This window comes from Dromiciops gliroides, chromosome 5, assembly GCF_019393635.1.
Source record: "Dromiciops gliroides isolate mDroGli1 chromosome 5, mDroGli1.pri, whole genome shotgun sequence".
NCBI classification, from domain to species: domain Eukaryota; kingdom Metazoa; phylum Chordata; class Mammalia; order Microbiotheria; family Microbiotheriidae; genus Dromiciops; species Dromiciops gliroides.
The window spans coordinates 232,441,999-232,466,882 of NC_057865.1; the positions used below are offsets into that span (position 1 = coordinate 232,441,999).

General features: G+C 39.1%; 1 protein-coding gene across 3 annotated transcripts in view; it reads right to left on the bottom strand.

The window, feature by feature from the left end:
* The window catches only part of TAFA2 (TAFA chemokine like family member 2), a 578,300-nt gene extending 554,342 nt beyond the window's left edge, over positions 1–23,958 (bottom strand). The window contains exon 1 of one of the 3 annotated variants that reach the window (XR_006353324.1): positions 22,249–23,958. The gene's annotated coding sequence lies outside the window, so the exon portion shown is untranslated. The remainder of the gene's footprint in view (positions 1–22,248) is intronic. The other 2 variants (XM_043968342.1, XM_043968341.1) reach the window with 2 other exon arrangements.
* Between the last annotated feature and the right edge of the window lie 926 nt (positions 23,959–24,884).

The window sequence follows — 24,884 nt, forward strand, 5'->3', positions numbered from 1 at the left end:
GTGTCGACTTACCCACAGAAACTAATTATGAGTGATACAGGCTGGTAACAAGGCATGAGAGACTGGATGGGAGAGGGGAAATAACACAAATCTAGTTAAAGATATTAGAGTTAACAAAAGGAAGTTCATGTCACAGAATCATGGAAAGAATATACAACCAGGATACAGTACTGGTTCAGGTCAATGTGAGTGTCCTATTCTCCATATAGAAACATACCTGATTAGCAGGTGTGATGACAGTGGAACATTTGCCAAATCTAAAGGGCATTGATTCATTGGGGCCTAATCTTTTATGCCTCTGTGATCAGGAAACCATAGCAATGTCTAGAATCCAGCACCTTGGACCAAGTCAAATCTCAAAAACAGCTTCTCTATCTCTTAAGAAAGACACAAGTTCAATCTACATAGTAGATATTGTCCCTACCATGACTTAGAATATTTTTAAATCTCAATTTGTTTCACATACAGAGCTGAGGAGAGATGGGAAAGGAGGAGGAAGAGTGGGAATAGATATAATTATATTCACTTCTGTAAATAAATGAGATGGAGTGTTTTCAGTGTGTACATGGAAATCCCAGGTCTCTAAAAGTTATAACTTGTCTTTGACACCTTTGGAGAACCTAGAAAAGATACATCTCTTATATATTCCTCACCAAGTATAAAGAAAGTATTTTAGAGATTCGGGAAAAAGTTAGTAAACTTGAGGGAAGCAAAAAGTAATAAGATTATTAAATAAAATATAATGAAAATTGACTGACAATAATAAAGAATTTAGCTATAGGCTCTGAATCCCAGTGGCTAGGATACAGATTTTTTCCAGTTCCATACCATCAATTTGTAGTGATTTACTTAATCAGTTAGCCACTCAATAAACATTTATTAGGCATCTGGAGAACAGCCAATGAAAATGCCCTGGGACTGGCAAATGAAATATTGTGTAAGGAACAGCAAGGAGGTCAGTGCCACTGAGTCAAAAAGTACTTGGGGAGTAAATAAGGTATGTGAAAGCTAGAAAGGTGGGAGGGGCCAGGTTATGAAAAGCTTTGAATACCAGGGGATTTCATATTTAATCATAGAGTTGATAGGGAACAATTGAAGTATATCGATTTAGGGGGTAACACAGTCAGACCCATGCTTTAGGAAGATCCATTTGACTTCTGAGCAGAACATAGACTGAAGTTGGAAGAGACTTAAGGAAGCCAGACCAACCAGTAGACTATTACCATAGTCCAGTTGTGAAGTGATTAGGGACTATACTAGGGTGTTGGCAGTATCAGATAAGACAAGGAAGCATATAAGAAAGATGTTGTGAAGATAAAATTGACAGGTCCTGTCAACAGATTGGATGTGGAAGGTAAGATAGTAAGAAATCAAGGAAGACACCTAGGTTTTGAACCTGGGTGATTGAAATGACAGTATGACCCTGATCATAATGGGAAAGTTAAGAAGAGAGAAGGGTTTGGGTGAAAGTTGAGGTTGGTTTTGGATATACTGAGTTTAAGATGTTTATAGGACCTCCAGTTCAAGATATGCATCTAGAGATGCAAGACTGGAGATCAGCAGGGTGTCTAGGGTTCAATAAGTAGAGTTGAAAATCCTCCACATAGAAATGATTATTGAAGCCAAGAGAGCTGACAGCATCAACAAGTGAAACATTATAGAGGGAAAAGAGGACCCAGGACAAGAGCCCTTTGGGACACCTACAGTAAGGGGACATAGATAAAGATCCAGCAAAGAAGAATGAGGGGATGATCAGATGGGTAGAATGATAACCAAGAGAGAACAGTGTCATTAAAACCTAGAGAGAAGAAAGTACCAAGGAAAAGAGGATGATCAACCATACCAAGGGCCACAGAGAGGTAAATAAAAATAAAGATTTAGAAAAGTCCATTGGATTTCCCCATTAAGAAGTCATTGGTAATTTTTTTAAAAAAGCAGTTTTCAGTTGAACGATGAAGTCAGATGTCAGACTTTAGAGAATTAGGGAGAGAGTGAGAGGAAGCAGAGACATCAATTAGATTACTTTCTCAAGGGGTTTAGCCACAAAAGGGAGGAAGCATATGAGGGAATGGATGGATCAAGTGAAGGTTTAAGGTTGAGGGGTTTTGAACAGGGGGGAACATGAACACATTTGTAGGCAGTAGGAAAGCAGCCAGCAGACAAGGAGAGATTGAAGATAAGTGAGAGAGTAGGAATGATAAATGGGGAAATTTGCTGGAGAAGATCAGATGGAATGAAATTATTTGTATATGTAGAGGGATTTGCTTAGGCAAAGAAGAGGGCTACTCTTCATGTGAAACAGAGGCAGAGACAGAGATAGTGGGTTAATCAATTATTAAACAAGCCCCAAAAAGAAAAATGATATAGCAGATAGAGGACTCAGAAAGGCCTAAATTTAAGTTCTTTCTCTAACTCACATTAGTTGTTTGACCATGAACATGTCTCTTAATATACTCAGTGGTTGATACAAATCTCTAAGGGTTGCTTTTCTACTCAGTAAAAAAAAAAAAAAGTCTTAATACTGCTTAAATCAAAAGGACATGCACCCCCCACATACACACAAAAAAAAACCCTCAAAATTTTGAATTCCATTAGATTTATTTTAGCATTATGGGGGAAGGGGAGGAAAGGATGTCAAAGCTTTGGTTTCCAGACAATAAAAAAGAAAAAAATAAATCATACGAACAAATATAGGGGGACCTACTATGTTCAAGGTGCCGTGTTAAATACTTTAAAATTTTTAGAATATATTGGTAACTTGCAATTTAATTGATGCCAAAGTAGGTAAAAAAAATTAGAAAAGTAGAAATTCCAAAGAGTCTAATATAAATTATGAAGATGATAATTATGAAGATAATGATGAATGGTTGTGAATTCCTTGAAGGATGATGAATCAAGTCACTGACAAGAGCAATCAAAATATATTCCATATGTGATTCACAACACAGATTTCATTTTGAAGACTATTACTTAATTTATATGACAGCACAGGAAAGAGGAGTGTCTCAGGAAACTCCTGTTTCCAAGGAAAGTTGGGGAAATAAAGTGAATAGTGGTCAAAATACTTATTGAGATGCTTAAAAGATTTATGATTAAAGTAGTTCGGGTGTTCCCTCCTCTGATGCAGATCTAACGTCCCTTCTCCCCCATGCCTAAGATGTTGACTTTGTAAGTTACAGAGGCCAAAAACTATATCACATTGTGGTCAACTTGATGATTCGCCATAGGCACTCAGGAGACAGATACTTGAGTCTGTTGCTGCATACTCACTTGACGTCTTTCCAACTTTGTGAAATGATTAGCACAGCTTGTAACAACCCAGGGTCACTTGAACCCTACCATGAGATAACAGAGAAGTACTCTGGCCAAGCTATTCATTTAGTTTTCATCTTCTCTATTCCATCTTGAATTTGTAGTTTGCATTTGTGCTACAAACTGCTTTCAAGTGGGGCAGCTAGGTGGCGCAATGAATAGAGCACTGGCCATGGAGTCAGGAGGACCTAAGTTCAAATCCAACCTCAGACACTTAACACTTACTAGCTGTGTGACCCTGGGAAAGTCACTTAACTCCAATTGCCTCACCAATTAAAAAAAAAACTGTTTTCAAGTTAAAGATGAAGAGGGGAAAACAGATCCAAAATACTTGATTTGAGGTATTCCTATGATATATTTACTCACATGTACTCTTTGATCTAGCCAATTTATTTATTTCTCTTTTTTCCCTCAGGACTCCCTATCAAAAATTGAAGAAATACTTGTAAGAAGTTATGATTACTGAAGTCCGTTCCTCAGAACATAGATTGTAGCTCTCTAAGAGCAATTTAAAAGACTTCACCAGTAGTTTGAATGGAGCTGGAAAGGACCCTAGACATCACTTAATCCAAGGGTTCTTAAAGTGGGGTCCATGATCCACGAAGGAATTAATTGATAGATTTCAAAAGGTTAGCGAATTAGACAGGGAGAATTACATCTTTATTTTCACTGACCTTTGCTTCTTTTTTTTTTTAATCCTAGGCATTTTTTTTTCATTTGCAAACATTATCTGAGGGGTCCATCAACTTTAAACCATTAAGGGGATTCATGATACAAGAAAAGGTTATGAACCCCTGATCTAGTCAAAACCCATGATTTTTCCAGAAAAGAAAATTGAGAACCAGAGAAGTTAAATGACTTAACATCACAGAGATAACATTCAGTTGAAACCAGGATTCAAACCCAGATCCTCTGACTCCAAATACAGTGATCTTTCCTTTATATCCTAGAAGTTACTTCTGGTATAATACAGTTAGTTGTGTCATTGCTTTGGAATGAGCCCACTTCATTTATACAACAGAACCTGCCATGCAATTAACGGGGAAAAAAGTGTATAGTCCTCTGGCATTAATATTATTATATTGTTAATGTTAATGTTAATGATAAGGATTATAGGAAAAAGTTCTGGGGGAGGGGGAATGCTGCTTCCATCATTCACCCGGACTGACTTTTCTGAATCCAGTTCTTGATTATTGTTATTATGTACAGCTCACTGGAGAGAAAGCATGAGAACTTCCAACATCATTTAAAAAGCTGCAATCTAAACATTTCTATAGAATGAACTGCCTATGACATTAGCTCAGGTCTCAGTAACACCAGGATGGATGTCAGAACAATTATGGCGGATGACTCATAACCTGGCCTTGAGTATAACATTAATAAATGTTCGTTAAAAAGGTAGATCTCCATGAAAGAGAGATTCATTACATCTTCAAACTCATGAGTGATCATTTCCTTTGGAAAGATTGTTTTAGGAAGGAGAGAGGAAGAGGGGAGTCAGGAAGAGGTTGAAGTCCTAACACCTAATCCTAGAAAGAAGCAATTATTGTTCAGACCATGGAAGTTACTATGTGGGGGGAAGGGAAAAGGGGAAGTTGGATTTAACCTTAAGAGATTGTCTACATATAGTGGATTGTAGAAAATAATATTCTGTGCACTGAAATAAATGAGTCTGATTCTCCCAACATATGAAAAAGAAACCAGATTTAAATTAAAAAGAGAAAAAAACCTCCAGGTTTATGGAAGGGGATTAAAACCATTTTCCCTGCCTAAGAGAATAATGTAACTACACACAGGTCATGTAGAGACTCTCTAAATAGCCTTCCAGGAGAGATGATATGGTATAGAAGAGAAAGCACTGGACTAGAATCAGAAAGCTTGAATTCTTCTCCCAGGTGTATGAAGATACTTGCAGCATCCTGCACATGTGTAATGCTAAACTAGTCCCCCAATCAATCAAGGAACAAGATTCATTAAGAGTCTTCTGTGTGCCAGGCACTGTATAAGGTTCTGGGAATACAAATACAAAAGTAAGATAATCCCTTCCATCAATGACCTTGCATTCTATTAACAACTTGCATACTAAAAAAATAAATAAATGTAGAATATATAGAAAATAAATACAAAATAATGGGTGGAGGGTGTCACTAATAACTGTGACAATCAGGAAAGGCCTCATGCAGAAAATGGCACTCATTCTGAGTCTTGAAGGAATCCAGGAGTGAAAAGGATGAGAATTCTAGACATGAGGGGACTGCCTGTGACAAAGCCCAGAAGTGAGCTAGAGTTATACAAGGAAGGCCAGTTTGACTGAAGTACACTTCATGCTATAGCATGCACCAGATTTGGCCTCAGACACATACCTATTGTGTGACCCTGAGCAAGTCACTTTAGTCTCTGCTTTCCTCAGTTTCCTCATCTGCAAAATGATTGCTGTTTGTCCTTCATTCTCTAAGAGTACTATGACACTGGGATGATATCATGACTTACACTAAATTGGATTTAAGTGAGGGAGGGCTGTGCAAAGTCACCAACCTCACTCTCTCCTCCAGAGCCATCTGGGTCCAGTGACAAAATATATAGCAGGATGACTGGAGATAGCCCCGGATGTTTTAAGGCAATTGGGGTTAAGTGATTTGCCTAGAGTCACACAGCTAGTAAGTGTCTGAGGTGAGATTTGAACTCAGGTCATTTTGACTCCAGGGCCAGTACTCTATCAAATGCACCACCTAGCTGCCCGTCTCCCTGTAAAATGGAGATAATAATAGAACCTACCTTCCCAGAATGGTTGTGAGAATTAAATGAGTTAATATTCACAAAATGCTTAGCATAGTACTTGGCACATATGAGCACAATATAAATATCAGCTATTATGATGAGGGGCAATAATTCTAATCAGCTTGGGAAAGTAGATGAGAGCCAAGTGATGAATGACTTTAAATGCCAAATAAAGAAATTTGAAGCAAAAAGAAACTAATGGAGCAGGGAGCTAGGTGGTGCAGTGGATAAAGCTCCAGCCCTGATTTCAGGAGGACCTGAGTTCAAATCCAGCCTCAGACACTTGACACTAGCTGTGTGACCCTCAGCAAGTCACTTAATCCTCATTGCCCTGCAAAAAAAACAAACAAAAAAGAAACTAATGAAGCTTTTTAAGTAGAAAAGTTCTATGGTCAAATCATAGCCTTAAGTATATTACTTTGGATCGACCAGCACAGAGATTTAAGGTAGGTAGAACAATAGAGAGGCTATTATCATTAGGCAAAAAGAGGTCCTGGGCTATGATAGTTATGTAATAAGAGAAGTGGACAGATGCAAAGTGCCATGGAGGTAGAATTGACAAGACTTGGAAAATGATTGAATGTGATAGATGAGAATCAAAGAGATGAGTCAAGGTTGATGCTAAGGTTTCAAATCTGGGTGACTGGAAGAATAGGGATGCCCTTGACAGAAATGCCAATGATTTCAAAGGCAATGAGCTGCCTGCCACCTCCTAGAAGATGCCTTCCCTGATTTCCACAGTTGCTAGGACTTTTCTATTCCAGACCAAAGTGATTTTGTATTTGCTTTGCATATATTATACAGTGCTGTGCTGGTAAATGTTTAGCAACCAACTCCAAGAGAAAAAAATAATAATGCACAGAGGATCCATATTTAAGTTTAATCTGCATTTAAAATATTTTCTCCACTACCTTCTTAAGGCAAGATGATCTACAAAACAATAAATCAAGCCCTGATTTATAGTTTGCAGATTTCTGAGATGTAAATGTTCATGCTGAAAAGATAATAACCCCTCTTACGTTTTTTAGTTGGCTTAAGCTGACTCCAGCACACCCCTGCCTATATAGGAGGTGGGGGGAAGCATGCTAATTTTCTCTTTTAGAATAAAAACTCCTTGAGGGCACAGACTAATTTATTTTGATGAGCTAGAGATATATGAAAGTATAAATGGTGAAGCATGGTCATCTGCTATATGTGTATAAACCTCCCTCAACCTGAGGGTTCTTGCATTCCCATTTGTCTCATATTGCTTCCTATATTACATGCCTTCAGTTACTCTACCTTACCATTTGATGTTCCTATAATGGGGTGCCTCAGGTGCCACGAGATGCTTTATCTTCTGAATTCATGCTTTTGCACAGAATGTCCCCCATGCCAGAAATGTTCTCCTTTCTCCTCTTGGCCTCTTAGAATCTATGCTTTCCTTCAGTCAGCTGATAAGCATTTATTAAGCCCCTTTGTGCCAGACACAGTGCTAAGTTTGAGAGTTACAAAGACAGGCAAAAAAAGTCCCTGATCTCAAGGAGCTCACCATCTACTGGGAATAAAGAACTTTGTACAAACGAATTCTATGTGTGTGTACATATATGTGTATGTGTATATGTATATGTATATGAGATCACTGATAATTAATAGAGAGGGGAATTAGGATTAAGAGGAATACACAGGGGCAGCTAGGTGGCACAGTGGATAAAGCACCGGCCCTGGATTCAGGAGGACCTGAGTTCAAATCTGGCTCAGACATTTGACACTTACTAGCTGTGTGATCCTGGGCAAGTCACTTAACCCTCATTGCCCTGCAAAAAAACAAACAAAAAAAAGGAATCCAGAAGGGCTCTTGTTGAAGCTGGAGTTTTAAAGCTGGAGACTTAAAGGAAACCAAGAAATCCAGGGAATCCAGGAGATCGAGATGGGGAGGGAGCTAATTCCAGACATGGGGGACAGCTAGAGAAAATGCCTGGAGTCAGGAAAAGGAGTTTTTTGTATGAGGGACATCATTAAATGGAAGAGCACATGGGTGGAAGGGAAAGGGAGTAAGGTATAAAAAGACTAGAAAGGTAGGAGGGACCCTGCATATGAAGGACTTTGAACTCCCAAAGATTCTATATTTAACTCTGGAAGTAATAGGGAGCCACTGGAGCTTACTGAATGGGGGGGGAGGGGGGAAATAACATAGTCAGACCTGCACTTTAGGAAGATTGCTTTAACAGATATGGGGAGGGGCAGCTAGGTGGCACAGTGGATAGAGGACTGGCCCTGGAGTCAGGAGGACCTGAGTTCAAATCCAGCCTCAGACACTTGACACTTACTAGCTATGTGACCTTGGGCAAGTCACTTAACCCCAATTGCCTCACTTTAAAAAAAAAGCAGATGAGGGGAGAATAGACAGGAGTAAGTTAGAGACTTATGGCAGGCTGACCAACCTCAGGGTATTTTTATAGTCCAAGTGTGAAGCCATTAGGGCTTACACCAAGATGGTTGGCAGTATCAGAGGAGAGAAGAGGGCATATAAGTGAGATTTTATAAGGGTTAAATTGATGGACTTTGGCAACAGATTGGATATGGAGCAAGAGAGAATGAGGAGTCAATGATAACACTAGGTTCCAAGCCTGGGTAAGTAGAGGCAGCTCAAGAACCACCTTCTCTAGGTCTTTCCTTTCTGTCACCTCTCACCCCTAGCTATTCATTCCTTTCCTTCTAAGGCTACCTTTTACCTCCATTCATGTATGTTGCACATACCTGTATATGTCATCTGCCCCCCCCATCCCACTCCTTAAATTATAAGCTCCTTAGGAGTAGGGTCTATTTCCCTTTTGTCTTTGAATCTTCATCATTTAGTAAATTCTTTTTTCATTGATCGACATCTCCCTCTGTCTCAGATTATTTCACCATTAATCCTAACTGAATTAAGTTCCTCTGATTTTTTATGCTTATTTATTTTCAGGAATTATATTCAGAATTTTCCCAAGGGTTCTATTTTTGCATAAAGCCTTTTTAAAAATGCCAATAGGCTCATGCAAAGCATCAACAACAGAGTGCTTGAACCAGGAGCTTCGATTTAAGATGGACATTCTGCCCAATCCCATTTCATTTGGATGAAATTATCAGTGAGCCACAGATGACTTACTCATCTTAACTGGTTGTATCTAAATTGACCATTATGTTTGTCATCAGCCAGCACAGCTGGTCTGCATGAAATAGCCTTATGAGCAAAGAACAGAATGATTCACAAATCAGGGATTTAGGTTCTGGATTAATTTGGAGTTTGATTGCCCCTACAAACACAACACAATGTCTCTGATAGTGATCACACAATCAATTCGTGGTGTTGGTAGGCATCTTCAATATCTTGACCAAAACAGGGATCTGCTTCTCATTGAACCTCCATTGGAATATTTACAGTGATAAAAAGCTCACTTTTCAAAGCACCCTGCTCTGTGTTGGACAGCTCCAATTGTTACCAAGGTCTGGCTTAAAATCACTCAAAATTGCTTTATATTCATGTGGTGTTTTATATTTTTCAAACTCTATTACACTTAATATTTTATTTGATCCTCACAAGTCCTCATTTTGACCCTTGATCATATATTTATTGCCTATACGACAATTGTTAGTTATCTCACTTGAGTATATTTTGTCTACCTCACAACAGTATATGGTAATCTCTATCATTGCAGGAACCATCTTTCACAAGTTTTTTCCTAGGGTGCATGATCCTGGGGCTCAAGAAATAAGGGTGGGATTGAACTGACAACCCAATAAGGTAAGGTGACTGACAAAAGAAACCGAGCAGGGAGAAATTACATGGTTTTCCCATGGTCAAACAGTTAGTGACATTGTTGTTACTGTTCAGTCATTTCAGTTGTGTCCAGCACTTCATAACCCCATTTGGGGTTTTCTTGGCAAAGATACTGGAATGGTTTGCCATTTCCTTCTTGGATCGTGTTACAGATGAGAAGACTGAAGCAAACAGGGTTAAGTAACTTGACCAAGGTCACGCAGCTTGTAAGTATTGGAGGCCAGATTTGAACTTCAAAAAAATGAGTCTTCCTGACTCCAGCTCCATTAGTGACCTAGCTGGGACTAAAACTTGGGTCTCTTGACTCCTAGTCTGATACATTGTTCACTATGCAATGATACCTTCTATTAGGATAGGGGAAATGCATTAAGCTCAAATAGCTTATTATCTATCGAAAGGCAAGATGAACAAAGTTTATAACTAATTCATGTCAGATACAAAGGCTATCATTTGAATTACCTATTGACTATTGAGACAGTAGAGCAGAGTAGAGTAGAATGCTAGCCTAGTAAGTCAGGAAGCCTGGGCTTTAATCTTGGCTTATATATGTATTAACTGTGTAACCACTGACAAATCATTTTATTTCCTTAAGCCTTCATTTTGTACATTTGTAAGATAAGGACAACAAGATTTGTTCTGTGAAGCTGGCCATGGAGTCAAGGAGATCTGGGTTTAAGTCCCACCTGTGACAAATGCTGGCTGTATATATAACCCTGAGGAAGTTATTTAATCTCTAAGTGCCCCCAGGCAACTCTCTAAACCGTAGAGCAGGTGCTGACATGCGTTGGTAACAATAATAATAATAGCAACCACGGGGCAACTTTTCTCACTATGAGTTCTCTATATCAATGAAATCATAGATCCAGAACAACTATATATAACATATTTACATTATGTACTTCAAAGGGTTTTTTTTTTAGGAAAGCTCTTTGTGAATCTTAAAATTTTCCATAATTGTGACTTGCTAATATTAATTTTTTACATGATAACCAACAAAAAATTTCAAGCTTCCTCCAAAAAAAAAGCATGTTTAATACAAAATGCCTTATGACTCATTAGGAAATACTAGACAATTTAGCATAAAGCATTTCTTCTATTCAGAATATAGAAAAGTTAAAATCACTTTTTTTTACAAGAATTATCCATTTTTATGGGTGGTGATATGATCTCAGATGATAACCCAAATTACCTGCTTTCACTCATAATTTCAGTCTCCTCCCCTAATAAAACCTGCTCATGAATCTCTAATTTGACAGATTTAAATTTCTTTTCCTGTTCCTTCTTATCCACTGGCACAGGTGATAATGAACAGCAAAGTGGTCAAAGGTGTTCAATAGGAAAAAGGCAGAAATGAAGCAAGCATTGTAATCAGTCCCTGAATAATAAGAATTTCAATCTCTGGTTACAGAAAGTTAACTGTTAGGCATTTGGGTTCCAGAAAGGGGAGGGGAGGATTTGGAAAGAAAAACAACTGGGCAAAAACAAATATGGTATTGTCCTCAATATAGGTGTGAGAAGTGATGAAATTACAGGAAAATAATAGATAGAAAATGAAGAGTTTGTCCAAAAGAAAGAAAAAGAAAATGAAGAATTTGAAAGAATTTCTACAGCCAGATCAAAAAATGGGAGGGGAAATAAGTTGAAGGCAAAAAAAAATAGGAAACAAGAAAAAGAAGAATGGGCAAGTATATATTTTCATAATTATTTTCATTATAAAAATGTTTTGGTGATAGGATAAGGGCATCTAATAAATTCATACACTCACAATCATGACTACATTTCTTAAAACTCTATCTTTTCAGAACTTTTTTAATTTATTAGTAATTTTTAACCAAAAGAGGTTTTTAAGAATCATCTAGTCTAACCCATCCATTAAAGAGGTCAGGAAAATGAGAACAAATGAGGTCATATGACTTGCTAAAAGGGCTTATAACTAGTTATTGCCAGAGTGAGGATGACTCTCCTCAAGAATTCTCTTTGCAGCAATACAACAGTTTTATAATAGACATTTTCAAAATAGCAACAGGCTAATGGACTTTTAACTTCTGGACAACAGATGCATTTAACAAACATTAAAATTAATGTGGTTTCTTAAGTTAACATCAGACAGACAATACACACAGTGGGTAGAGCAGAGGAAGACTAGTGTTCAAATCCTGCCTCCAGTATTCTGAGTAGCTGAGGATTATAGGCAATGCACTTAATCTCTCTGCACCAAAGAGAAAATTTCTAAGACTTTATATATTTCTATAAATTGGTTTTTCTCCCCAAAAGAGAATATGCTGATCAGCTGTCACAAGTAATCAGTCTACTTAGCATTTATAAGGAAATGTATAAATTTATAATTAATAATATAATAATTAGTTAAATTAGTCATTTATATATCAGTATAAATAAATTGACATACCGGCTTGCCAGTCTCTGATAAGCTTGTTCTAGAAGAACTGATTAAAATCAAGTTCCTGAACCTGAAAATCTATAAACTACAAACTATACCATGCACCTCAGGTGAATGACCAAGGTATAGAGGAATCTGTAAAACTCTTCCTGACAGAGCCTAACAACTTATCAATATTTCCTATACACACACAAATGCAAACACACAGAGTAGTGTGCTGAAGTTAGCTATACTGGATCAGGAGAGAGGATTGTTGAGCATTTTCACTTCAGAAATTGAAAGAGGCTACAAATCAGGGCTTGATTTGGTTTTGGTTTTTTTTTTTTTTTATTGTATATCCAGATATAAGAAAGTAATGCTGCCTAAATTTAAAAGTGTGTTATAGATACATTTTGTTTCAGAGGACTGGATGTCAATGCTTACCACCACATCCCTGCTCACAGTACCACTTCATTTTGTGTGAGTGTGTGTATACGCACACAAAAACACATTTATACATATACACACACACATACACACACACACACACACACACACACACATACACACATACATGCATTACCAAACCAAATAGAATCAGGGTGGGAAATGGGATAGTATGAAGACACCATATTGCTTCTTGGATTGGGTTCCTTCATTCAACAAGCCCAAATCAAAGAACTTTGCACCAGGTACTATGCTAAATACAGAAACAAAAACAAAACAGCCCCTACCCTTAAGGAGTTTACATCCTATATAGGGGACACATCATGAATACCAAATAGTTGGTGCAATATACATGGAGAAAGTAGATACAATGTACAGATTTATCCTTCAGGCAACAAGTATTTAACTGAATATCCACTGGCAGTGTTGTGTGATATTTAAAAAGTTTGAGAGACATAATTTCTGGGTAATTATTCATTTTATTAATAATATTTTTAAATAATACTAGCATATTATTAATAGAGGTCAGTGACACTTATCCAATGCCAAAGAACAATTGTGGAACCCACTGAACAGTTATATGCCCTTGGAAGAATGTGTGTTCCTGAAGATGGCAATCAACTCTGATTGGTTAACAAGTAATGAGAGAGAATCAATATGGGGACATGACTTTGATCATGTCATTTACTTCCAAATCATTCCTAGCCTTGGGCAATTTAATCAAAGATTTTATCCCCACCCAAACTTGATTAGGACACAATGAGAAGGAATTCACTTAGATAAGATGGTCTCGGGACAGCTAGGTGGCACAGTGGATAAAGCGTTGGCCCTGAATTCAGGAGGACCTGAGTTCAAATCCAGCCTGACACTTGATGTTTACTAGCTGTGTGACCCTGGACAAGTCACTCAACCCTCATTGCCCCACAAAACAAACAAACAAAAACAAACAAACAGTAAAGATGGGGTAAATTTTTCGCAGAGGTCAGTAATGTTCTTCTAAGACTGAGCTTCAAACAAGGACAGGGGAAAAAACCTGGATCTTCCCAATAATTGGCTATTGATCATCATTTCTCTCAAGTGTGCTAATAAATATTTAACAAAAGACTCAAAAAAATGTATTTTCTGATACACTTTGAAGGCTAATCCGCATTAACATTTTTTCCATCGCTTTCTTTGCTCTAGATAATCACCAAAACAATAAATCAAGCCCTGATTTGTAAGTTCACCCATTTCTGAGGTGTAAATACTCACACTGAATATTTAACAATTTGCTCTCAATCTAGTACAAGGTGACTCCAGCACATCCCTTGCACTTGACACTAATTGTACCAAAATCTTTTTATCAAAAAGATGTAACCCAGTTCTTTGAAAGTTCCCCCTTGCTTGGAATGCTCTGCCTGTTCACCTTTGCCTCCTGGTTTCCCTGGCTACTTTCAAAACTCAGATCAAATCCCAACTTCTACAAGAGGCTTTCCCCCATCCTTCACCCCGAGCAGCACTGTCTGACCCATGGAAAGCATTTAAATGTTTGTTGATGGACTGACTGAAGGGTTCACAATATAGTATTATTATTAATAATTCACATTTACAAAGCATTTTAAGGTTTACTACTATAGAGTTACCATAGAGTAGCTTTAGAGCCAATCTAGGTGAGTGGGCCATTAAACTAAATCACCTGTGGACTTGATTAGGGCTTCCAGTCAATCTCTACTATCCTTCTTCCTGGTTGTGGTGAGTAGATAGCTAACAATCTTTAACCGAAACCTTCCTTGGAGACTAAACATGCCAACCTCAATCCCTAAAGGGGTTTCTGTTCAGCTGCAGAAGTTAAGAAAAGAAAAAGGGGCAGCTAGGTGGCCCAGCGGATAAAGCACCAGCCCTGGATTCAGGAGTAACTGAGTTCAAATCTGGCCTCAGACACTTGACACCTACTAGCTGTGTGACCTTGGGCAAGTCACTTAACCCCCATTGCCCTGCAAAAAAAATAATAATAATAAATTTTTTTTAAAAAAAGAGAAGAAAAAGAGGGAATGTGAGGGTGGAGTGTCAAGAGGAGGCCACCCAATATAGAACTGAAAAAAACAAATTTTACACAGGAAGAAAGGTAAGAAATGAACTAGCACACACATTAATAAAACATTTAGATTCACTGTCCATGCAAAATCAGGAATTTTGCCCATTTTCTGCCTATCTCCTTAATCGCCATCACTACAAGTATCACCATCACCTGAAGAAAAGGACTGATGCACACATAACCATCTATGTTGTAATAAACAGACAGAGAACTACAGTCCACTTACTCCTTGCCCTCTGGGAGTTTATATTATAAGGAAATCTCCCAGTCTCCCAGGTTTATAACTTGAGCCTTACCCTCAACTGCCCATTCTCCCTCATTCCATATGTCTACTCTGTTACCAAATCTTGCCATTTCTACCTCCACATCTTTCCCGTCTGACTCCTCATCTCTTTTTTGTTTGTTTGTTTGTTTCGGTGAGGCAATTGGGGTTAAGTGACTTGCCCAGAGTCATATAGCTAGTAAGCGTTAAGTGTCTGAGGCCGGATTTGAACTCAGGTCCTCCTGAATCCAGGGCTGGTGCTCTATCCACTGCACCACTTAGCTGCCCCCTTCCTCATCTCTTCTCACACAATCACTTCCTTAGTTCAGTCCCCTATCACTTCTCATGCAGCTTATTGCAATGATCTCCTAATTGGTCTCCAGACCACCATTGCTTCCAAAGTGATTTTCCTTAGCAATAATTCTACCATGCCCATCACTTACTCAATAAATTTGAGTGGCTTCTGACTTCTGTTTAGATTTTAAAGCCCTTTACACCCTGGTCCCAGCCTATCTTACTGGGCATTACTCCCTCTCTTGCACCCTGCAATTCAGTCAAAATGGCCTTCCATCTTTTTCATCCTCTGTGTTCACACACAACACTTCAATTCTCATTTCCCTGACTTTACACTGGTCATCTCCTAAGATTATAATGGATTTCTTCCTCGGCTTCAGTTCATTTCAATGTCATTCAACTTTAAGACACAGTTTAGGAGGCAGCTAAGTGTCACAGTGGATAAAGCATCTGCCCTGAATTCAGGAGGACCTTAGTTCAAATCTGGCCTCAGAAAGTTGACACTTACTAACTGTATGACCCTGAGCAAGTCACTTAACCCTCAATGCCCCACCCAAAAAAAAAGGCTCAGTTGAAGCACCATCTTCTATAAGAATCCTTTCCTCATTTCCCTCTCCTAAACTACTGCATACTTATATTTATTTTCTTTATATTTGTTCTACATATAAGTATATATGTGTGTATATGTGTATATGTATATATTCTTGTTGTCTTCCCATTAGAACACATTCTTCTTGTGAGTAGGAATTGTACCATCCATTGTATTTGTACCTCTAGCACCTGGTACATAGTGGGTGCTTAATAAATACTTCTAGGTTTATTGATTGGACATTCATTTGCTTCCTTGACAACAAGAGATCGAGCTTTGTTGCTAAAATTTCTGTGATCACATAACCTTTTTGTCCCATTATTTTGTTTGGTTTTTTTATGCCAATACAATGAATACAGTACAAGAAAAAGATAGTCAAAGACAAATTCTACAAGACATTTCCTGAGCACAGACATGATCTCTATTACAGGCAAGGGGGGAAAGGCAAACCTATCTACATCTCTGGAAGTTTTGTACTGATCATCACTGAAAATTCTTCACATAGGAAAAAGGAGAAGGAGAAAATCATAGAATGGCATAGAAATAAAAAGGTATAAAAGTTTTATTCAATAAATAAAACTATCAGATTATAAGTTATAGCATTAAAAGAATACACATCACTGATCATAGCCAAGGTTATTCTTTGATATATCATGCCTTCAGTTCTCAGGCACAAATCTAGCTTTCCAAAAAAACTTTCTTTACTTACACTACTATGGACCCTTTCCATAGCATTTCTAAACAATGCCTCCATAGAAAGAGCTGCACAATTCTATATGGAAGTCAGATATTATCACTGTGTATCATCGGGGTCAACAGTGGGAAACCACATGCAGCTACTGGAGCCCATTGGCAATTAACACCATTTAATAAAAGGTTTAGGAGGTTTGTGACCTTTAAAGGTCAACCCACTTACCCCACTCACATACATGCAATTATACAGATGACTGGTTTGCTACTGCAAGAGATATGAAGTTATTTAGTAAAACAAATTCTACATTTATCAAAACCTCCTTTTAACTCTCCAGGCACCATGTGGAGAGAGATCTTCAAACACCCCAGGAAGCAAAAGAGCAAAGAAAACTTGTTTGGCCAGCTGTCTCCATTTTGTCAAAGTACGGTCTTCAATATACCACCATAACGGCTAGTGTAAAACATTATCACATTACTGCATCTCTCTCAAAAGAGTTTTTTTAGATGTAGCTACAGTCTCTAAAAGAAGCAATATAAATATAAATTGAATTGTGAATCTGAGGTTTGTACTGGTAAATGTTGTGCCTTGAGCTAAGTGGCCAGTCTGGGGAAATCAAAAAAACAATTACAACTCCTAGGATGTAACTTAAGAGCATGAAGGAGATGATTAAAAGTATTCTATCTGTTAGGAGAACATAAATTTTACTCCTGCAGTTGAGTATCATAGCCCTTATGAATTAAGTAGAACAGAATGGAATATGCTCCTCTTTGCTGGTTTGTTCATGGTTCAGCTTAATCCCAGAACAAACCAAATGTCTGACTTTCCAGTGGGCAGAGTTCTCAATTGCTTAGACAGGCTAGATTACCATTAACTCTATTTCAGCGCTGTCTATCAATGAGTGAGCCTGAAGCCCAGCATATGTGTATGGAAGTGTGTATTGGTTTACACATGGAAGTGGGTGGTCTTTGGCAACCTAACATGGTTTTTTAGTACAGTTTGAGTATGATTCTGGAAAATCTGTAGCTATAATTTGTAGAACAAAATAAAATGCTCTAATGTTATGCATGGTTTGTGTTTTGACTGGGGAGGTCTATCTTTAATAAGTACTGCATACTGCGATATTCAGTGCTTAAAATGTATCAAAACTCCCTATCGTTGTTTCAATAAATAGATTCCCCCAACATCCTTGCACAGAAGGAAAAAAATTTTTAAATTATATTTTGCATTTCTAGCCTGGTGAGTCAAAATATCTACAAAAACAAAATAGAGAAAAAATATACTAGGAGCTTGAATGGGATAATTACTTTGCAAGATATCTTGCTATGCCAAGGATCCATTTATACTTGGGAAAGCAACTTGCTCCAATCATATTTCTCATAAGTGCAAGGATGAATGGCACACCCCTCCACAGGGCATGGAAAGCTTATAAAGTTGTATAGCCTTGTCACCTAACACCCAACCAGCATCGGGATGGAATATCATTAGAAGTAATATGCATTAACATAGTAGAGGCAGCTAGGTGATATAGTGGATAGAGCACTGACCCTGAAGTTGGGAGGACCCGAGTTCAAATCTCACCTCAGACACTTACTATCTGTGTGACATTGGGCAAGTCACTTAACCCCAATTGCCTTAAACATCTGGGGTCACCTCCAGTTATCCTGATGTATATTAACATGGAAGTGCATTTTCATAGTATTTATTCTCAATATGTTAAAAGTACTTACCTGACCATGACCACCTAATTGTCATGGCAGTTTTCATAAAGCATGTAGATGCTAGGTAGGGTTATCCCAATTTTACATATGGGAAATTTGAAGTATTGCAATGAGCAGATACTATTTACCCAAAGTTCCCCAGCTAAATAGTGGCCACCAAATAGGAATCTAACAATGACTCCTCAGTAGTATTTGCTCTGTCCTACTGCTCCTGTGTGAGATAATGATCTCAATCTAAATACAAAATTAACTCTAAAACTCATACATGGTATTGCATTTTGGAATGCTCCTATAATTAGCACTGTAATAATTTACAGCAAAAATTCAAGTAGTTTCCCAAGAAGGCAACAGCATGGTACACTACATGGAAAGCATGTTTGACTCATGGTCAGAGAACCTGAGTTCAAATCCCGATTACTACTTATGTGATCTTGGGCAATCACTTACTCTCTCTAGACCTAAGTTTCTCAATCTGTTAAATGAGAGGATTGGACTAAATGGTATCCAAGGTCTTTTCCATCTTTGTCTATAATCCTAAAATGATAAAATATAATTTTTAACTATGGGCTGTTCAGAGGAAATGGCAGGTTCACCATGTTGTACAATATTACCAAAAAAAAAAATCAATGACTCAGACACTAGCTGTATCCATACTGTATTTCACTGAAATGTGATTTTCAAAATAGGGTGGAAGTATATATGCTTGTATATAAATTCTCCAGATATGAAATCTCTCAATTGATTTGGCCTTCATATCAAGCTCCAGTCTTTTAATTTTTTTTTTGTCTACTAGCTTTCATGCATTTCTTTTCTTTGTTTTGATGGAGTCGTACTAATAAACAGGTTGATGAATTGCATCTGTAAAGGCCAGGCATAGATCACAGGAGAATCTGCTGGATGTATACTTCTGCTTTCATTTACAGTTTTTAACCAAGAAAACAATACTGCATTGCACAATAAAGTTCCCTATTTTTACTTGAATCTTCAATGAGCAAAACAGCTGCAGAATAATGTGACTTAATGAGGCATCCCTAATAAAATACTGCAGAAGTAAAAGCAGGGGCACAGAACTGTTTGGTCTCTGGTAGTTTCAGCATTTCAAATACAGATAAAGAAACTGGTGGTGTTTTCAAGCATCCCTGGATCAGGTCATACAGTAGATAGACAAATGTTTATCAATTTATGTAGGCAAGGTTTAATACAGGCAGTATCAGACAAGATCACTCATCTGGTATCTTACATTAGGCAAGAGGGGGGGAAAGCCTAAGAAATGAAGTAGAGGCAGATACTGCTTACACTCTACCTGTAACAGGTAATTCACATACTGTCATTGGTTTTAGAAACTAAAATGCATTGAAAAGTTATTAAAATTAGTTATTAGAATTAGTTTAAACAGTCATTGTTAAAATAATATCATTAAGGGCTCCTAGAATTTTAAAAGTATGGATGGGGAGGGGGAGGTTGTGATCATGTATAGGGTATTATTTTAAGAATTCTGATGTCATCAGTAGGTTTTAACATTTTATATTTCATAAAAGAATAAAGCAGCTTCATCTGAAAACAGTTCATTTTTAGAGCCACATCATTACATTTGGAAACTTGGTTGTTAACAATTGTAGTCACTAAATAGAATGTTCCCTTTCTCCACAAACCTGCATTTCAATAGATCTTTACACGTCACTTTCTCATGGCTAAAATACCTCCTATTTACATATATTAAATCACACATACTCCTAAACCTGGATTCCCTACCAACACAATCCACATAATTACAGTACAGGTGTCAATTTTAATGTCTGATTTTCTTGGTTTCTCTTTAAGAGATATATGCTGTGTGCAAACATGTGACCAAATACACTTGCTGGATTAGTTGCAGTCTACTGAATATACTGATTAAAATAGTATTAAGAGAATCCAGGCTTTCATCTCAAAAACTATAATACTGCTAACCAGGCAACATAGCCAAACTGTGTATTTTTCTCACTTAAAAGTCTCCCTGTGCTTGACTACAGGCAGACTAAGTATTCAGTGAGTAGTAACACTGCTCTCATTCTATTATATCTATAAATAATGCAACCTCTTTCTTTAGACAGAAATCAGAAGAATGATAGTAATGTAAAGTCCAGTGTGGTTACAAGTAGCTGCTTATCTTTAAAAAGCAGGGCAATAGTAAGCTAAAGATCAAAAACAAATGTCCCCATGATGTTATAAAGATCAAAATGGAGTGGGAAGGAGGAAGAAAGGAAATGGATTGTGTATGATGTCTTTAAACCTTCAATGTAATTTTGAAATTGACCAAAATCCACCAGGATAAGAGTAAATGTGCAACTATAGACGACTGGGATAAATAAAGACAATCTTTGTGCTCTTGTTTTAAAATGGCTTCAGAAGTGTTTCCAATCTCCACAAATTCTTGTCATTTAACACTTGAGCAAGAAATCTAAAATTAATTTCTAATTTGCCTTTGCTTATATTGCCTAATAGAGTCTTTTAAAGAGTTAATTGATAATAGTCTGAATGTTGATGTCTCAAGCAATCTAATTGGGAAACCAGAAGCCAGATAATTATCATTTAGTCAATGGTTATTTAAATCCATCCTGTGAGGAGAGAAGACCCTAAAACACCCTGATCTTTAAAGGACTTTGAGAGTTAGGTTTAAACATACCTCACGTTTAAGAACCGTGCTAGAGTCAATAGGAAATTCCTTCTATGCTCATAAAAGCAAGGTGTTTGGGCTCAGCTGCCTAAAGCCAAACTCTCCTCCAGACCGTGATTTTAACTACAAATCTGATTCTAAATGCTTCAGGCAAATGTTTAACTCTTGGTCAAGAAGGGAGATAACACGCGGAATTAGAAGGTGCTAGCTCCAACTACTACGCAGAGGGCTTCAACTGTGTGTTCTTTGCATGGAGAGACCAGGCAACTAATCCCACTGTTCTCAGAGAAATAGGGCGCAGTGGCAAAACTTTCCTATCCAAGGGACCAGTTACAGCGAACTAATTCCCCACTGCGAAGTGAGCGAGGGTCGGTAGCAGACAAGAAAATACCATTTAGTAGTAAACTGGTCTGTTTAAAGAAAAAGGGAAGGATCAACAAAGCAAGCCCGAAAGAAAATTCCGATATCATTACCAGGATAAGAGGTATATCTGTCCAGAAAGCAAAGGTTAAAAACCACATTTTCTCCAAGGCATTTTTTTTCTTAACTCTATTCTTGAAAAGAGTCTTAATTCTTTACATCTTTACCCGAGAGATCATTCTCCAAGTTCTAGTAAACCTCTGGATATCTGAGGCTCTGAGCTTAGCAGCCTGGTCCTTTATGAAAATAGTTAGGTAGAGAAATCGATAACCTCGCTAAAGCGCCCCACCTTGGGCAGACAGGCCGGAGAATTAACTAATCAGAAGTGGACAGAAAGTGGGGATTTCAAAAAGGCGACCTGACACATCTCATTGATCCTTCCTAGTACGAGACTCTTTCTACTTATTAGGAGTCCAATATGGTTACAGCCCGGGATTGATCTGGCGCTGGGGATCCCATGGCTTTGATTCTTGATCAATTTAGAAGCAAAGGAACCGGGAGCAGAAAGAGGGAGCCCCTCACAGAACCCTTTCTCTGTGCCTCTGAATCGTGTCCCCAACACCTTTCCCTCTCCCTGGAGTGTCCACCAGGGCTCTCCTTTGGGCAAAGAGGTAGGACATTGCCTGCCCAATTCGTATTGCCCCTTTCTACCCTCGAGCCCACCGCAGACCGAGACCACCGAGGGAGAGGAAGGGGTGGTGGGCTCCCCCCTCCCAATCCGTTCCGGTTGCCCTGATCGACACCAGCACCAGGCCAGTCCCGCTCACCCCACCCCTTGACGGAGTCTCCAGCTGGAGAGAGAGCTGAAGTGGTTGCTGTCGCACCTACCTGCAGCCCCGCTTCCCTGTGGCAACACCTAGCGATGCTCCTGTAGCTTCCGGGGGCCAGCGCCAGCCTTATCGTTCTTGCATCGTTTGCCAAATCCCAATCCACCTTCACCATCCAGGGGCATAGGGACCTGCGGTCTGGTGTGTGCTTGGAGCGGGCGTGTGAGTGTGACCCTGTGTGCGCGCGCGCGTGTGTGTGTATGTGTGAGTGTGTGAGTGAGTGCGTGCGTGTGTGTGTGTGTGTGTGTGTGTGTGTGTGTGTGTGTGCGTGCGTGCGCGTGAGTGTATTTCCTCCTTTTGGATGGCAAAGGGAGGTTTCAGGAATCTCCTGAAATCCAAATTGGAATTCCCAAAGCAGGTGGTGGGTAGTATGCGCGCGTCTCCCTCTTCTCCTTTTTTCTTTCTTTCTTTAAATTTTTTTTTGCCCCTACAACGCTAAAGTAATCAAAAGATTTGTTGATTGAGACAGCCCAAGTCCCTGCGCCCTGGACAGCTCCGCTGGCCCCCGCCACGGGTCCCCGGTGGAGTGGTGAGGTCCAGCTCAGCCTCCCAACTGCCGGAATCTAAGAGCCTCTTCCAGCTATTACCTCTCTTATACCGGTCCCGATTTGTTTGCTTTTAATGTCGAGCAAAGACTTATCCTTGTCACAAGCTGCCTCTCTTTCTCTCTGTCCTCTCTTTTTCTCTCCCTTTCCCTCTCACACCCAGACAGGCACACCAACTCCCTGTTCTTTCCTCCCGCCTTCCCTCTCTCCCTCTCTCTCCTGGGAAAGGCAAATTGGAGGTTCACCTTCAGGAAAGCAGCATCCTCCACGAATTGTCTAGTTTCCCGGTCATCCCGAAATCCTGGGGTCTCACCGGATGGTTAGCAAGGGGAAGATGTTGCTGGAGCTTAGGGCAGACACACTGGGAGAGACCGGAGGGATCTCGGTCTCTCCTATTATCTCTTTCTTCCCTTTCCAGAGATAACCCTGGTTCCTCCGTCCTGGTAGCAAGGTTGTTGTTGTTGGCACGTCTCCGGCAGCTCGCTCTCTCTCCAGCTGCTTGTGACTTCGCTCTGGCTCCTGGAGTCCAGTTAACAGCAACTCTTGGACAACTGCAATGGCTCTAGAGTGTTCCGAATGGTCCCAGGAAACCTGCGGTTCCCTAAGTACCCCACCACCCCCGCCCCAACTACTCCTGACACTGTCACCAGGGAAAAAAGGTGTGAGTCCCAACGTCGAATACAGGCAGGCAGGTGTCGCCAGTATCGCTTCACTAGAGACCCCCAGGGATGGGAAGAAAGGAAGGGAAAAGGAGAGGCAGCAATGAGGAAACAAGCCCAAATCCCAACAAGGACAGAAGGACGTATGGAACCTACAACGTATAGAATCTACACACCTTCCTTCCCTGTCCCTCCTAGGAGAACTGCACTGGCGAACGAAACTGGGGCTTTCTTTTTTAAAAAATAAATAAATAAAGTCCTTCAGGGACAGAGTTTTGCTATCCTACCTAGACCCTAGCCCACCTATCTCTCCAGAGAATTGGGAATAAATTACAACCCCACAGAATCCAAATGAAACTCCAGAAGTCTCTAGCACCCACGTCTCCTGGCTGAGTTTAGCAGTAAAATGGGATAGAAAGATCCGGCAGCATCGCCTCAGCTTCTCCCCCAACAGTCAATTCTGCAAGTTGCTACTAGCGCTTGCTGAAGGGAAACAATGGTCCTGCAGAAAAAGGAGAGTAAGGGAGATGAGAAGGGAGGAGATGCAATCTGATATAAAAGCTGGACTGTGTCTCCCTCCAGAGGGAGATTAGGGTTAGAAGCATGAACTAATGTAGCTGGAGTTCAGGGTTCCTCTTCATAAAGAGAAAAAGGGAATCCTAATATAACTTTTATGCAGATGGCACCCTTAAAAGGAATCCCAAGAGAGGATTTTCACTACAGGTATTTGCCAGCCTATCTTGATGAATCTGTAAAAAGTCAAGATGTCCAGATTTCCCTTTATAGAAGTTTTTCTTCCGGTAGGGTTCGGTCAAATTGGTTGCTACTATAAGAAAAGTTCATCTTGTACATCAGTAGTTTCCACACTTTATGTAGTGATACTTCCATTTTTTACAGGGGAAAAAAAAGGCATAAGCCATGGACTTCACTTTTCATAAAACAATCATCAAGTACTTATCGAGAACTGACCAAGTGACAGACTCTATATTAGGTGCTGGGGATACAAAAAAAAATTTAATGGTCCTTACCCTCGATAATTTTCTTAATTCATATTTTGCCCACATGCTCAAATAGGTCAGTAATTTCACCCTTATTGTCTTCAAAGTTCTTCACTGGCTGTGTGTCTTATCCACTCTTCATTACCTAAGGGCAATCCTTAAAATAAAATGTGATCCATAAAACAAAGCTCACAATTTATCAAAATAAAATTAAAAATGTGGGGGCAGCTAGGTGGCACAGTGGATAAAGCAGTGGCCTTGGATTCAGAAGTACCCGAGTTCAAGTCCAGCCTCAGACACTTGACACTTAACTAGCTGTGTGACCCCGGGCAAGCCACTTAACCCTCATTGCCCTGCAAAAATTAAAAAAAAAAAAAAAAAAAAAAGAATGTATTAGCTCTGGTCCTGGAGGCACTCGGCCACGCCCAGAGGAGA